Below are 12,265 nucleotides of genomic sequence, written 5' to 3'. Positions count from 1 at the left end.
GCAGCACTCTGCCTTCTTGACTTCAAATGTTTTGTACTTTTGAGGAATAGAGAGAATGTGCTATGTTCAGAAAAACCGCTTTTGGTTGCTTCAATCCACTTTTGTCAGAAGCTCCTGGAAGAAAGTCCTTGAGCTTCCTATATTAGTCTAAATTGGTACCCAGAAGTAAACAGGTGTTGGCTTGAGAGGCAGAATTGAATTCTGGTAAAAGCTGAAGCCTTCACAGTTGCATGTAAGACCCTGCATGTAAGACTCAGTAAGACCCTGAAAGAAGGGGTCCTTGGAAGTGTATTTATTTAGCCTGGTCACCGTGTCAGTAGCATTCCCAAATACTTTCTGCTAATGGAGAGCCCAAAATGTCATATCTGTTTAGTATCTTTTTATGTATTCTGTAGATATCACTGATGCTTTCATTTCAGGAATGGACAAACTGAGGAGGAGCGTGGTCCTAGAAGGCATCCTTATGTCTTTGTTTCCATTATCTCTTCAAGACTTCCTTCCTCTGAAAGGGATATGAAAATCCCTGTTTGGATCACCAAGTGACACACATGGGGTGCGAGGGTGCAGAGGAAGGCAGGAGTGTGTAGCAGAAAACAGACGAAAAGCAGCATAACTCCTTGTCTGAGCAAAATCACAAAAGACAAAACACAAGCAGCTGGACTGAACATAAACAGATCCCCACAGACCTATAAAGACATCTAAGCTTCCAAATTCTGAATTCTGTCTCACAGCCACCGCTCCCTGCTCACTGTCCTGCGGGACGACACGCAGCGGGAAAAGCACCGGCCCTTCTCCGTGCCCGCCCGCAAGCGTCCAGTGCATCGACCTCCTCCAGCTGTTTTAACCAAATTCTCTAGGTGTGCTCCTGTATAATTGTATATATTTGTATAAGAGGATATAATTCAGAAGGGTAGCCTTCCTTTAAAAACATTATTGGATATAGAAGGGAAATAATACATTAATTATCAAAGTGGCATTTCATATGTTTATGTACAGTTAAAGACAGTAAAAACTTTGGTGGATGAAAAAATACGTTTTTTTTCTTACTAAAGGTAGAATGATCTGGATGACAGACATTAATGAGAGCTATTGATGAGGAAATGACCAAGTGGGAGGGGAAAGACTGGAAGGAATGAGCAACATTTCCATGATGTTTGAGAGGAGCAAATGGTAATTCCATTCACCAGGGATTTTTTTTCCCTATTTGAACAGATGCTGTTGTCATTTGGCAAAGTATCCTCCACGAGGTCCATACAAAAACATTAGCACTACTGCTCTTCCTCCAGTGAGTGCGTCACGAGTTCAATTAATTTTGAAAGCGGAAGGTGGTGCTGGAAAGAGCTGATATTAATGAACTCTACTAACAACGTTAGCAACTGAACAAAACTAGCTATTAGAAATAAGAGCAGGTCTTATTACATACTTCTGAACAACTGCAATGAGTAAATCCAGACTAACATCATCATTTTTTGATATATGCCTATCTGTATATAGCACAGGAAAAACTCTGATCCTAACCTGAGTTGTGGGACTCGGTTTTATATCATAAAAAAAAAAAAACTTTTGCCTATAAATGACTTTTCCAACTTGAAAGATAACATTTTACTCTTAGCTTTTTTGTTTTCTTCAGTTTGAATATGTTGTGAGTTACCAGTATAGACTGTTGCCTCTTTGACATTCTGTACTGACTGCTGCTGCTCTCTACGATTTGACTTGCATATCCACGTGACTTTCTTCACTATGCTCTCCTTGGGGCTGGTGAGGTATGTTTTAAGGTAGACACTATTTTTAAAGATTTCTCTCAAGCTTTTTAGCAGTGACCCAGAATAGGATTCTTCTTTTTCTTATTCATTACCTGAAGCCAGAAATTTGTTCCTTTAGTAATATTTCTACCAGCAAATATTAACCCTATTCATCAACCTGCAGGAAATATTTGGTCAAGTTGAGCATGAATTAGCTTTCAATAGTTTGGAGAGACACTAGTAAGGAGACTAATTTCTTCATTATTGAGCAAAGTGTGACAGGCCAGATCATCAAAACGCAAGGCACTAGGCTAAATACTGCTTTTATTTGCACCCCTGTGAACCCAGAGTATTCACAGTGTGATCAAGAGCAGTGCTTGACCCAGTCCTCCTCCCTGCTGGGTGACAGACACATTCACAGCTGAAATCCTGGTACAGCACTAATAGGTGAAAGAAGTTCTCCTTCTCTTAGCTGGGAAGATATTTTCATAGGCATCCGGGAAGAAGGCTGAGGAGCAACAAAAGGAGATGCAGATACTAAGGAAATCTTCTACATAGGTAAAATTGTTTATCACTTCAACCTGTTATATCACAAAAGGAAAGAGTGCCCGATCCTGGGAGAGGCAAGGAGATCCATCTGCCTGGTCACTGGGCTGGGGAGGAAACTTAAATCTTGCCTGGAAGGGCAGGGATGCCTCGCTGAGCCTCTCGCACCTTAGCAAAGCTTCTGTACACAGAGTTAATGTAGAAACCCTCTATTCAATAATGCATATACAGTTTTAGATAGCTGCAGCATGGATTAGCTCTTATATAGGCACAACAAATCCTTCCTTAGAATTCTCTCAGCAGAGAGAATCTTTTTTTTTTCCTTTTTCCTTTCCCCCAAGTGCTACATTTCCATTGAAGTGTATACTTGCATAGGGTTGACTAAGGGGTAAAAATCGTATTTTTATTGCTTTTTTCAGTGATTACTGTATTTATCATATAAATAAGCATTCACATTTTTATTACCATGTGTGGGAAAACAGAGAGAGGAGCAGGCACAACAACCCAGAGGCACCACCACCTCTTCTCCATCTAGGGTCTCTCTCCCTTTTTGATCCTTCAATCTTCTCTTCACCTTTCTAGGTGATGCTTATATCCCCACATCTCTACCTTCACCAGGTGTTCCTTGTTAGCATCTAATGGTTGGCCTCAGAAAATCCTTTAGTCCATCAAGTCATCAGCAGTATCATTTTCATCCCTAGCCAACCTTTCTTCCTATTATTCCTACAACTGTGGAGTCATATTGATATGTATTCAAATCAAACATATTTTCATTCTGCTAGTGCAGAAAAATGTCTTGCTCTTTTTACGTAAAACTTAAATACGGCTGTCATATATCCAGAGCTCGTGGATTAAGTAATTGAAACTTGACTTCCTACAGGAGTGCTAGGTATTCTCAAGAACGGTGGCTAGTATGAGGTAAAAGTGTCCCTATCATGACCTGGAGGATGAAATTATCAGAAAAAAAATCTGTAGTTAGCAGCATGAAAGTCAATGTACAAGTACCTTTTAAAGTCTGAAAGAGGGGCATAAGCAGAGTTAAGCTGTTACAACACAGCTTCAAAGAGCTCATGTATGGAGAAAGACAGGGTAATTTATTTAGGCCACAAAAGAAAAGAACTAATAAAGATAACACTGATCAACACATGATTTTCTCTGTCTGCAGAAAGAAAAATGTAAATACAGAAAAGCCTGCGAAAATCTGGACTGACTCAGCCATAATATATGCAAAAGAGAACAACTTTTATTCTACAAACGAAATAACTCCCACAACAACCTCAAATCCATATGTGCAATGGTCAAAATGAAGCTGGATGCTACCAGCTATGCAGTGTGTTACGTAAGGCACTCAGATAGCTCCTGTTCTAAGCAGTATAAATTGTTATGTGCATTTGGTGGCTGATGGTCTCGGTGGGACTTTTGGAAAGAAAGAGAAGGAAAATTAACTACATGTTGTATAATCCCTTGCCACACTAGGAATCTTCAGGATGACCCTTATCTTATGGTCTCAGCCATCCAACTAGGCAATAGCCAGGCGATAGTTCTAGCCCTAGCTCATCTCTTTTCAATCTTGGCCCACCTCCTGTGCCCTGGGCCTAAAGAGGAAAAGAAAAATGTCAAATTGTCATTGTTTGTTACTTGTGCAACATACCTGCTATCTCTACTCTGACATTCACGGCTGAAAATTATCACATAGTTACAATTTTTACCATCTGCAGAAGGATACCATTACCAAGATATATTTGCTAAATCTTAGCAGATGGGAGAACTCACAACTTTTCTAAGTATTAAATTAAGCTTGCAAACCACCATGAGGGAAGGTTTTGTAGATACTGCATTTTTGCTTTACTTATCCCTGCATATGATATGATGTATCATCTCTGCTCTAATGCAATCAATTAAAATACGTGGTGTAAAATTATTTTAAACCTCTGTCCTTACTTCACCGAGCGCTCATCAATAACTCTGAAATGGAAATGACTCTAGGAAAATAGAAAGCATAGATAGTCAAAGACACAAAGAAGTAAAAACATCTGTACATAACTTTATCACTTGTATGCTGATGTTAGTGCTACCATCTTAAAATGAAGAGATTTCTGTACCAAATTTTATTTTCTAGTGCAAATCCAGAGTAGATAAAAGCTGTTGGAACCACTGATTTATCTTCAGATTATGTGAATCCACACACTCTTGGCCTCTTTACTGTGGCTCCAACTTCTCTATATAAATTAATGCAGTGTATGCTGGAAGGGGGCGAGCGGCGGAGGGAAGAGGAACTAGAATAAATTCTGTATAATCTATTGCTATATCAGGAATCATCAATATGACCTTTATTTTATAGTCCAAGTAATCCTGCTTGATGATCTTTGGAATTCTAATATATGGCACAGATCATTTTCATAACGATTTCTACTGATGGTGAAATTGTAAATAATTCTGTGTGGGAAGAACGTATCCAATTCGATACAGCTATTGTGCATAGTTTTTAGCAATATCCTCTGAAGCCAGCATTTTATATTTTCAATTCTTTGAGTTTCAAACATCTATAATACCTACAGAAGTTACATTATTGAATTTTGGTTTACTGGTACAGGAGTATCTTCTGTCTATTCTAATACAATTTGGTATGACAAGACCTGGAGAAAGTTTATCTGAGCACCTTGTGGGTGACTTTAAAACTGATATATCATTCATTGCACCAGCAATGCAATCTCCTACAAGTGTGAAATAAGAATCAGTTTCTGTCAAAATAGATTTTTTCTGAAACTCAGGATATATTTTCACCAAGGCTTGCAATATCAGAGACTATATGAATGTTGTCTGGCTCCATTTGGAAGGCCATAAAATCCATTTATCACCTTTAACATATTTTATGCCTCTGCAATTAAATAGTATTGTTCATGTGTTTTTCTTGCACTCCCTATATGAAATGCAGGGGGAGTATAATGAATATTACTTATAGGGGCAGAACTTCAAGATTATTGGAATGAAGGCTGTATGAACCATACAGTTTAAGGGTGAGTGAATAAAATTTTCATCAACAGCATTCATAATTATCTCAGCTTTGTTGCTTTAGGAAAGAGTGAACTTCTGAAATATGGCTTTGTTTTGACTCAGCATTTAAGTCAAATATATTGACTTTGGTAAGTGCAGGTGCAATGCTTATTTCTCCTCCACAGAATAAGCTGGGCTCAGCAGCCGAATGCAGTTGTTGGGTCTGTCACGGCTCTCTGATTCTCTTCCGCGGCCAAACTGGGGCAGCCTAGGGACAGAAGCAACCCTTACCAAAACAGCTGATGTTTCCATAATGAATTGCATGGCCAATTCTATCTACAATCTCTTCCACATCCTCTCTATATGTGAAAAAAAAAAGAGTGAGTCTTTTTTAATTGCACATGTCCTTTAAAAGGACTTGTCTTAGCAGGAGGAAATTCAGAACCAATCCAAAATGTCATATTGGAAGATATTCCTAAAACTAAAAGCATACAATCAAATACTCATCAAGAAACATTAACAATATCCTATTTCTGTTTAATGGCTCTTCTCCCAACACACACAAGATTAAAACAAAACAAAAAGATGCTATATCTAAGTATGAAGTATCTCACAATATAAAGGTATAAAATTTGGACAAAATGTTAACAGTACCCAAAGTCAGGAGAAGTAAAATTGAAACAAGTGAAATAATAGTCTGGATAACACACCTGCATGATCTGCATTATAGCTCTGAATTTGTTTATAAATTGGAAGTGGCCTCCTGCACTACTACTACTGGGATTTTGTTAATCTTAGCATTTGAAGCCTTTTCAAGTTACTCTGTTTAAGCTATATTTGTCCTTTCCACAATTGTTTTGGTTTTGTGACTTCTCACCATTATTTATATTTCCTTTGTATTTACTGAAAGCAATCCAATGTCCTTCCAACCTCTATTTTTTTGTAGGCTAAACAAGCTTAGTCCTCCCTTCAGCATTTCAATAGCTTTCTAAGCAGCTGTTCTGGTATAGATTCAGCTGTTTTGAATATAGGTGACCAGATTTATACATGGTATTCCAGATGGGGCTTCGCCTGGCCCCTGTACAAAGCACTAATGTTTATTTCTAGTAGAATGATCTTACTTTTTATATCCTCTATGCTGTCCTCATTGAGTATCAGTTCAATACCTACTAGTCAATCTGCAGTCATTTGCAAGGCATGTAAAATGTGTAATATTTGTAAATTGATTGCACTCTGGCTGAACAAAATTTTGTTTTTCTCTTGCCCAGTTGTTTGCAGGTGACAAATGTTCACTGGTAGACACCAATAACCGCACTGTCTGCTCTGCTGCAAGACCTTTGATTTGGTAACACTAAATTTCACCTTCTTCCTCCTGCTTGGCTCTGGTGTTACTGAGCTTTCCCGATACCATACTCCAGTCCAGAGTATCGATGACATCTCTGAACACCAGCAACTTATCAGTAAATTTCGGGTATGCAGTCCTGTGGTTTTCGGGTATGCAGTCCTGGCAGGATCAGGCCAGAACCAACCCGAGCCTAAGCCCACTTAGTGCCTCTTTACAGGCTGGTACTTCTCCTTTGCCCATGGACAAGTCCTGCTTCCTTAACAAGTCCACAGTTGCAGTTCATGGTTCTCCCACTTCCCAAGCTAGCCAGTATTTTCCCACACATTTATAAATGATGTGTTTACACACATTGAAACTATATATTTTTCTTTCTCACAGTTATTTAATCAAAAAGACAATGAACTTGCCTATCATGACTTGCTATTTGTAAACAAGATGTCGCATTTCCCTACACATTCCATTTGCTTATGTAACTTTTTTTTCCCCCCAAATATTTAATAAAAAGCCTTTAATACTGCAAGGCCAGACTTTCTACTCGCTAGATGATTTTTTTTTCTTCCTTGCTATTACTTAGTCCCCTGAAATCATTCCTACCTTGATGAAGTATTGAAAATATTTTTTGCTCATAAGTTCTGCCAGTATTAGAGGATGGACTTGTATTACTGCCCTGTCATATTCAGTCTCGAGAGCACTGAAGTCTGAGGTTTCTTTCCTCCTACCTCCAAGCAATGCAGTTACTTTTAGCTATTGGGGTTTGTCTATCTTCCCTAAAAGCATATTACTTATCAAAAGTTAAAATACAGTATTGCTTTTGGCTCTTGGGTAAAAAATAGGTTATCTTTAAACGTCAACCTTTCCTTATTTCATGGCGAACACACTTTTTTTTTCCCCTACCTTTTTTTTTTTCTTTTTAAAAAGTTGGAAAATCTATTAATATTTTGAGAGATGTAACTGTCTCTCTCAGTTTCTCTTAAGCTCTCCCTTTCCTTTCTGTGATGAATGATCTTTTTGATTTTGCAGTATCTTTTCCATTCTTAACGCACTTTTAAATACATTAGGTCTCGAAGATTTTCTTTTTTTTTTTTTTCCTCTTTCACTAAGAACCCGATTTCTGGAAAAGATGTGCCTAAAAGTTGCATGATAGAGTCTAAGTTTTTCAGTCTGGATGAGAGCATTCAATAATTTCTTCAATTTCAGTATCTTTTCCATTCTTAACGCACTTTTAAATACATTAGGTCTCGAAGATTTTCTTTTTTTTTTTTCCTCTTTCACTAAGAACCCGATTTCTGGAAAAGATGTGCCTAAAAGTTGCATGATAGAGTCTAAGTTTTTCAGTCTGGATGAGAGCATTCAATAATTTCTTCAATTTCTCAAAATTTTCTATTTTGGAGTCAATATTAGGTTGCAGATTTAATCAGGTATTTAATTAGGTATTTGATTTAATCAGCTCCTGTCCCTGGAGGCTGTTTTGTATCTTTTTTTCCCCTCTTTAAGGATATCTTTATACATCAAGACAAAATATGAAGTAGCATGATTTGCATCTGCATCAATGAAGAATTGCAGCACATGGCCGAATAACCACTCATCTTTGTTTTCCATTCTCTGTTTGGACAGAAAGTGAGAAATATCCTGGTAAGATATATGGCTCTAAAACCAGAGTATTAAAAGAATATGCAAATAACAGAACAGACTTTAGTTTTTATTATTTTGTCGAGGACTCACTGTCAAAAGGTAACAGATGTGAAGAGAGAAAAGGAGAAAAAAAACTAAGAACATACTTTTAATCAACAATATTAATGTCACAATAATTAATAGGTAAGAATAACTGCAAGAATAGCAATGAGAACTTTTTTTTTTTTTTTTTTTTTGGAAAAAGGAATACTAAATCCCTAACTGAAGTCCTCATTAAACATAGATGCTTCCTGAAGAGAAAAATGATACTATTTTCTGCTGGAAACTACCCATTAGAAGTAGATAAAAATATTGATGACTTTGCTGTCAGAGGTTGTAGCTTTGCCAAAACCAAAATGTTTTAATGGAAGCATTCCAATTTCTGACCAACTATCATACGCACTTGCTTGAGGAGGGAAGGGCCTGGTCTTTCTGCATACAAAGCAGCATCTGTCTCCAAAGATTTTAATGGAAGTGGAATATCCTGCAGAATTTGATCCTAACGTGACTGTTTACCTCTCTGAACGATCAATGGAATAAAATTCGAGTGCTGAATAAGTCTCTGAAGATCAATGGAATGAAAAAGAAGAGGCTCTGTCACATGGAAACGGAAGACAGATATTTTCTCATGAATTCCCAGTCCAGCAGAATTCCAGAAAAAAAAATCCTAATTGCTACAGCCGTGGCCTCAAATCAATATGCCTTAATCTGATAAACTAGTTAGGCTCTGAAATCCACAATTCTACTGGTCAGGACAGACTGTTCTAAACACAAATTAGAACTAAAAATTCAGTCTGATCAAAAACTTCCCTTTAAAGCTATTCAAAGATAAAAGGAGCACCCTCAAAGAGAGATGAAAATTGCATACAGAATACTTTCAACTACAAAGTATTAGCCACATTTTTTGTTTTCATTAAATAAAAATGTAAAATATAGTAATAAGCATCTGAAAAATGAAACTGGAACAGTACTTTAAAAATGGAAATGAATAAAAATCAGTAGTGGTGAGGAGACAGTGAATTGCATGAAAAATATTTTAATATAATTCTTTCCAATAACTCATCTGATGCTGCTTTCAAGGCATCCAATAAATTGAGCAAGTAGTTGTTTTCTGGAACAATGAATAACTGTGGTATCTTTAACACTGTATGGCACACACTGGCTTTTAAACTAGTGGCTTCTGTAGAAGTAGGATTTGGATCATTACACTGTGATTTAATAGGATCTTATTCCATGAGCATTCCTGTTTGGCCAGCTTGTGAGCCATTTATTAGCATTCCTATCCAGTAACTCACACGTGCCGTCCCACCTAAAGGTTTCAAAATAGTAGCAGTGTGTCAGTTTTGCTGCCAGTGCAATATGGAATTAATCTATAAACGCAGCGATACAAAAATCTGATTTAGTGTGGCAGGGCTGAATGTTCTGAACAATTCCGAGGCTGAGATAACGTCTCCTAAGCGCAGGAAACCTCTTCTGGCCGCCGCACCAGGTCCTCTGCGCACCGGCTCCCGCACGCTGCCCACCTGCTTCCCGCCACCACCGCGGGGACACGGCGTGTGTGCAGAGACAACCAGGGAATTCCACAGACCAGCATCAACACTGCCACATATCCACCGCTTCCACATCACTATCCACGCCAGAAAATAAATGTGGGTGACAAATGCTGCATCTCCGTGCCTGCTGTCCTACAAAAATGCCCTTTTTATCTGTAGGTCCAGCTTGGATCCCTTGGTAAGGATCAAACCCAGTAAGTTTTCAATAGTTTTACATTTGTTAACTGTTTTATCTACCCTAGAGACCTTATTTAATATCAAATAAATGAAAATAATTGAAGTGATAAAATTCTTCCATTTTCTTTTTTTTTCCACCTCCCACCAAATCTACTTTGTTACTCAATAAAATGGATTATCATTATTACTATGTAGTGGATATCAGCTGATGAAAATGAGCAGACTATATAGCTTAACAATGCATAGTGGTCTTATCAGGGTATTTTATTTTATTTTAGAATGCCTTTTATGACTGCATACTCTGGCAGAGCATATTGATTACCCAGCTGATAATGTCACATTCTAAAATACAGAGATTCTGGGTATTTCATAAGAAATTATCACTAAAAGCGGAATTGACTTAACCTATATGAATATAGTGTTATTGTAAAAATTTCAGAGCCCTATTATTATCTGTTCTTTGGGATAACTATGCAGCATAGCATTGTAGATACTTGGAAAGATAAAAGTGAAGTCTAATCAGACATCTAATCTCTAGCTTTCTGTTTATATTTATATATACAGCTATATATATTGCAAATATATACACTATATATATAGTATTCAGATGTCATGTATGAGTTCTGTGCTGAAAGAAAGTTTTTATGTTGCTTCAGTTCATTACTCTGTGCTGATCTTATCACATGAATGTTATTCACTCCTTTCTTGGATAATTAATATTGATCAGATGCAAGTCCATGAAGTAGGAAAATGGCCTTCATTCCTAGTCAGAAGAAACTCTGCTTAGAAATTGAACAGGTAATTCTTTGCTTCTTTGCACCCTTCTTTCTGCCTGTTTAATGGTGCACCTCTCCTGCCCATGGGCAGTTCTTAAGGCAGCCAGCTCTACTGGTGCTGATCCACAATTTCATTCGCCTCCTGATGCTTCTGCCTGAATCTTTCCAAGCTGCTTTCCTTGAAGAAAGATACAAGCACATGAATGGATTTTGAGATCCCAGAAGACTTTGGTATTGTTATTTACATTTTTTCACCTTAATGCTCTTTCGTCAAGTATGCTTACATCCTCTTGGGAGTCCAACCAATATGCTGGAGTTCATGCTTCTCAAGCATGATCCTAATCAAGTTGTCTTTAAAAAAAAAGTTTGTTCCGACAAAAGTAGGGGGGCCTGAATAAAAATCCACCTTCAAAGACTTCTGAATTGCCTTAGCATTAGGATATGACTCCTAACTTTTTACCTCAGTGCCATCATGACATTGCAGGAAAAGGCATGACTTGAATTATGATCTGAATGTATAATGATCTGAATACACCACAGTGATGATAGACCATTTAATATTACAGAGAAAAAGGAATATGGAAAACATTCTACCAAATATTATGATTTAAGGCATAAAGTCTTAGTACTAGAAAATGCTTTATTTTATCATTTGCGAATGTGTCATTTGCAACACTTTCTTGTTTTTAAGCCAGAAAATCCCCTAGCTAAGTATGTTTTGAAACCAAGGCATGCATCTAAGAAGTTCATAATGACCTTATGAGTCAGATCAAGATCACAAGATATAATTTTAAAATTGGAGAATAAGAAGGTCCTAATGTTATTCCTGTTTTGATAAGCACAGATTTGAAGCAGGCTGTGAGAAGATATGTCACTTTATTTAAATGTCAGAGAATGGTGGAATCACCTGCTAAGCAGAGCTAACGTTTTCCCTAAGAAAAACTCCATTAAAATATATTTAAGGAGACAAAAACATGGAGCTAATGAAAAAGAACATTAATTAATACAAAATGCATTTAAGTAATTGTATTTACCACCTGTGGTTATTTCCCCAGAAGAACATCATCATTTTAAAAATGGAAACATGCATTTTATTTTAACAGGAAAAAAATCTCAGAAAATCTATTCGTGTTCTTGTATCTTCCTTCAGCAAAAGCAACTTGGGAAGATTAAGGCAGAAACATTAACGTGCAAATGAAATTGTGGACTGGCACCATTAGAACTGGTTGTCTCTTCTAACTACAGTATGAAATCTAAGAAAGATCTAGTGGCTACCCTGCAGATTTGGAGTGACATTTACATTCCTAACGCTGGAGCATAGCTGTCCTTCTCAATGTATGAACACTGTTAATACTTTTTTTTTTTGCCTTTGACAACATGTTTAGATCTGCTTTCCTCTCACATATAGATGACCTGAGGGATTGAACCAAGTGCTACATTAGCATTTCGCTTGGCAGGGAG

The sequence above is a fragment of the Tinamus guttatus genome, unplaced genomic scaffold (genome assembly GCF_059628265.1).
Source record: "Tinamus guttatus ecotype Peru unplaced genomic scaffold, ASM5962826v1 Tinamus_guttatus_pri_ptg000213l, whole genome shotgun sequence".
Classification (NCBI taxonomy): Eukaryota; Metazoa; Chordata; class Aves; order Tinamiformes; family Tinamidae; genus Tinamus; species Tinamus guttatus.
This window is presented reverse-complemented; position numbering follows the sequence as displayed.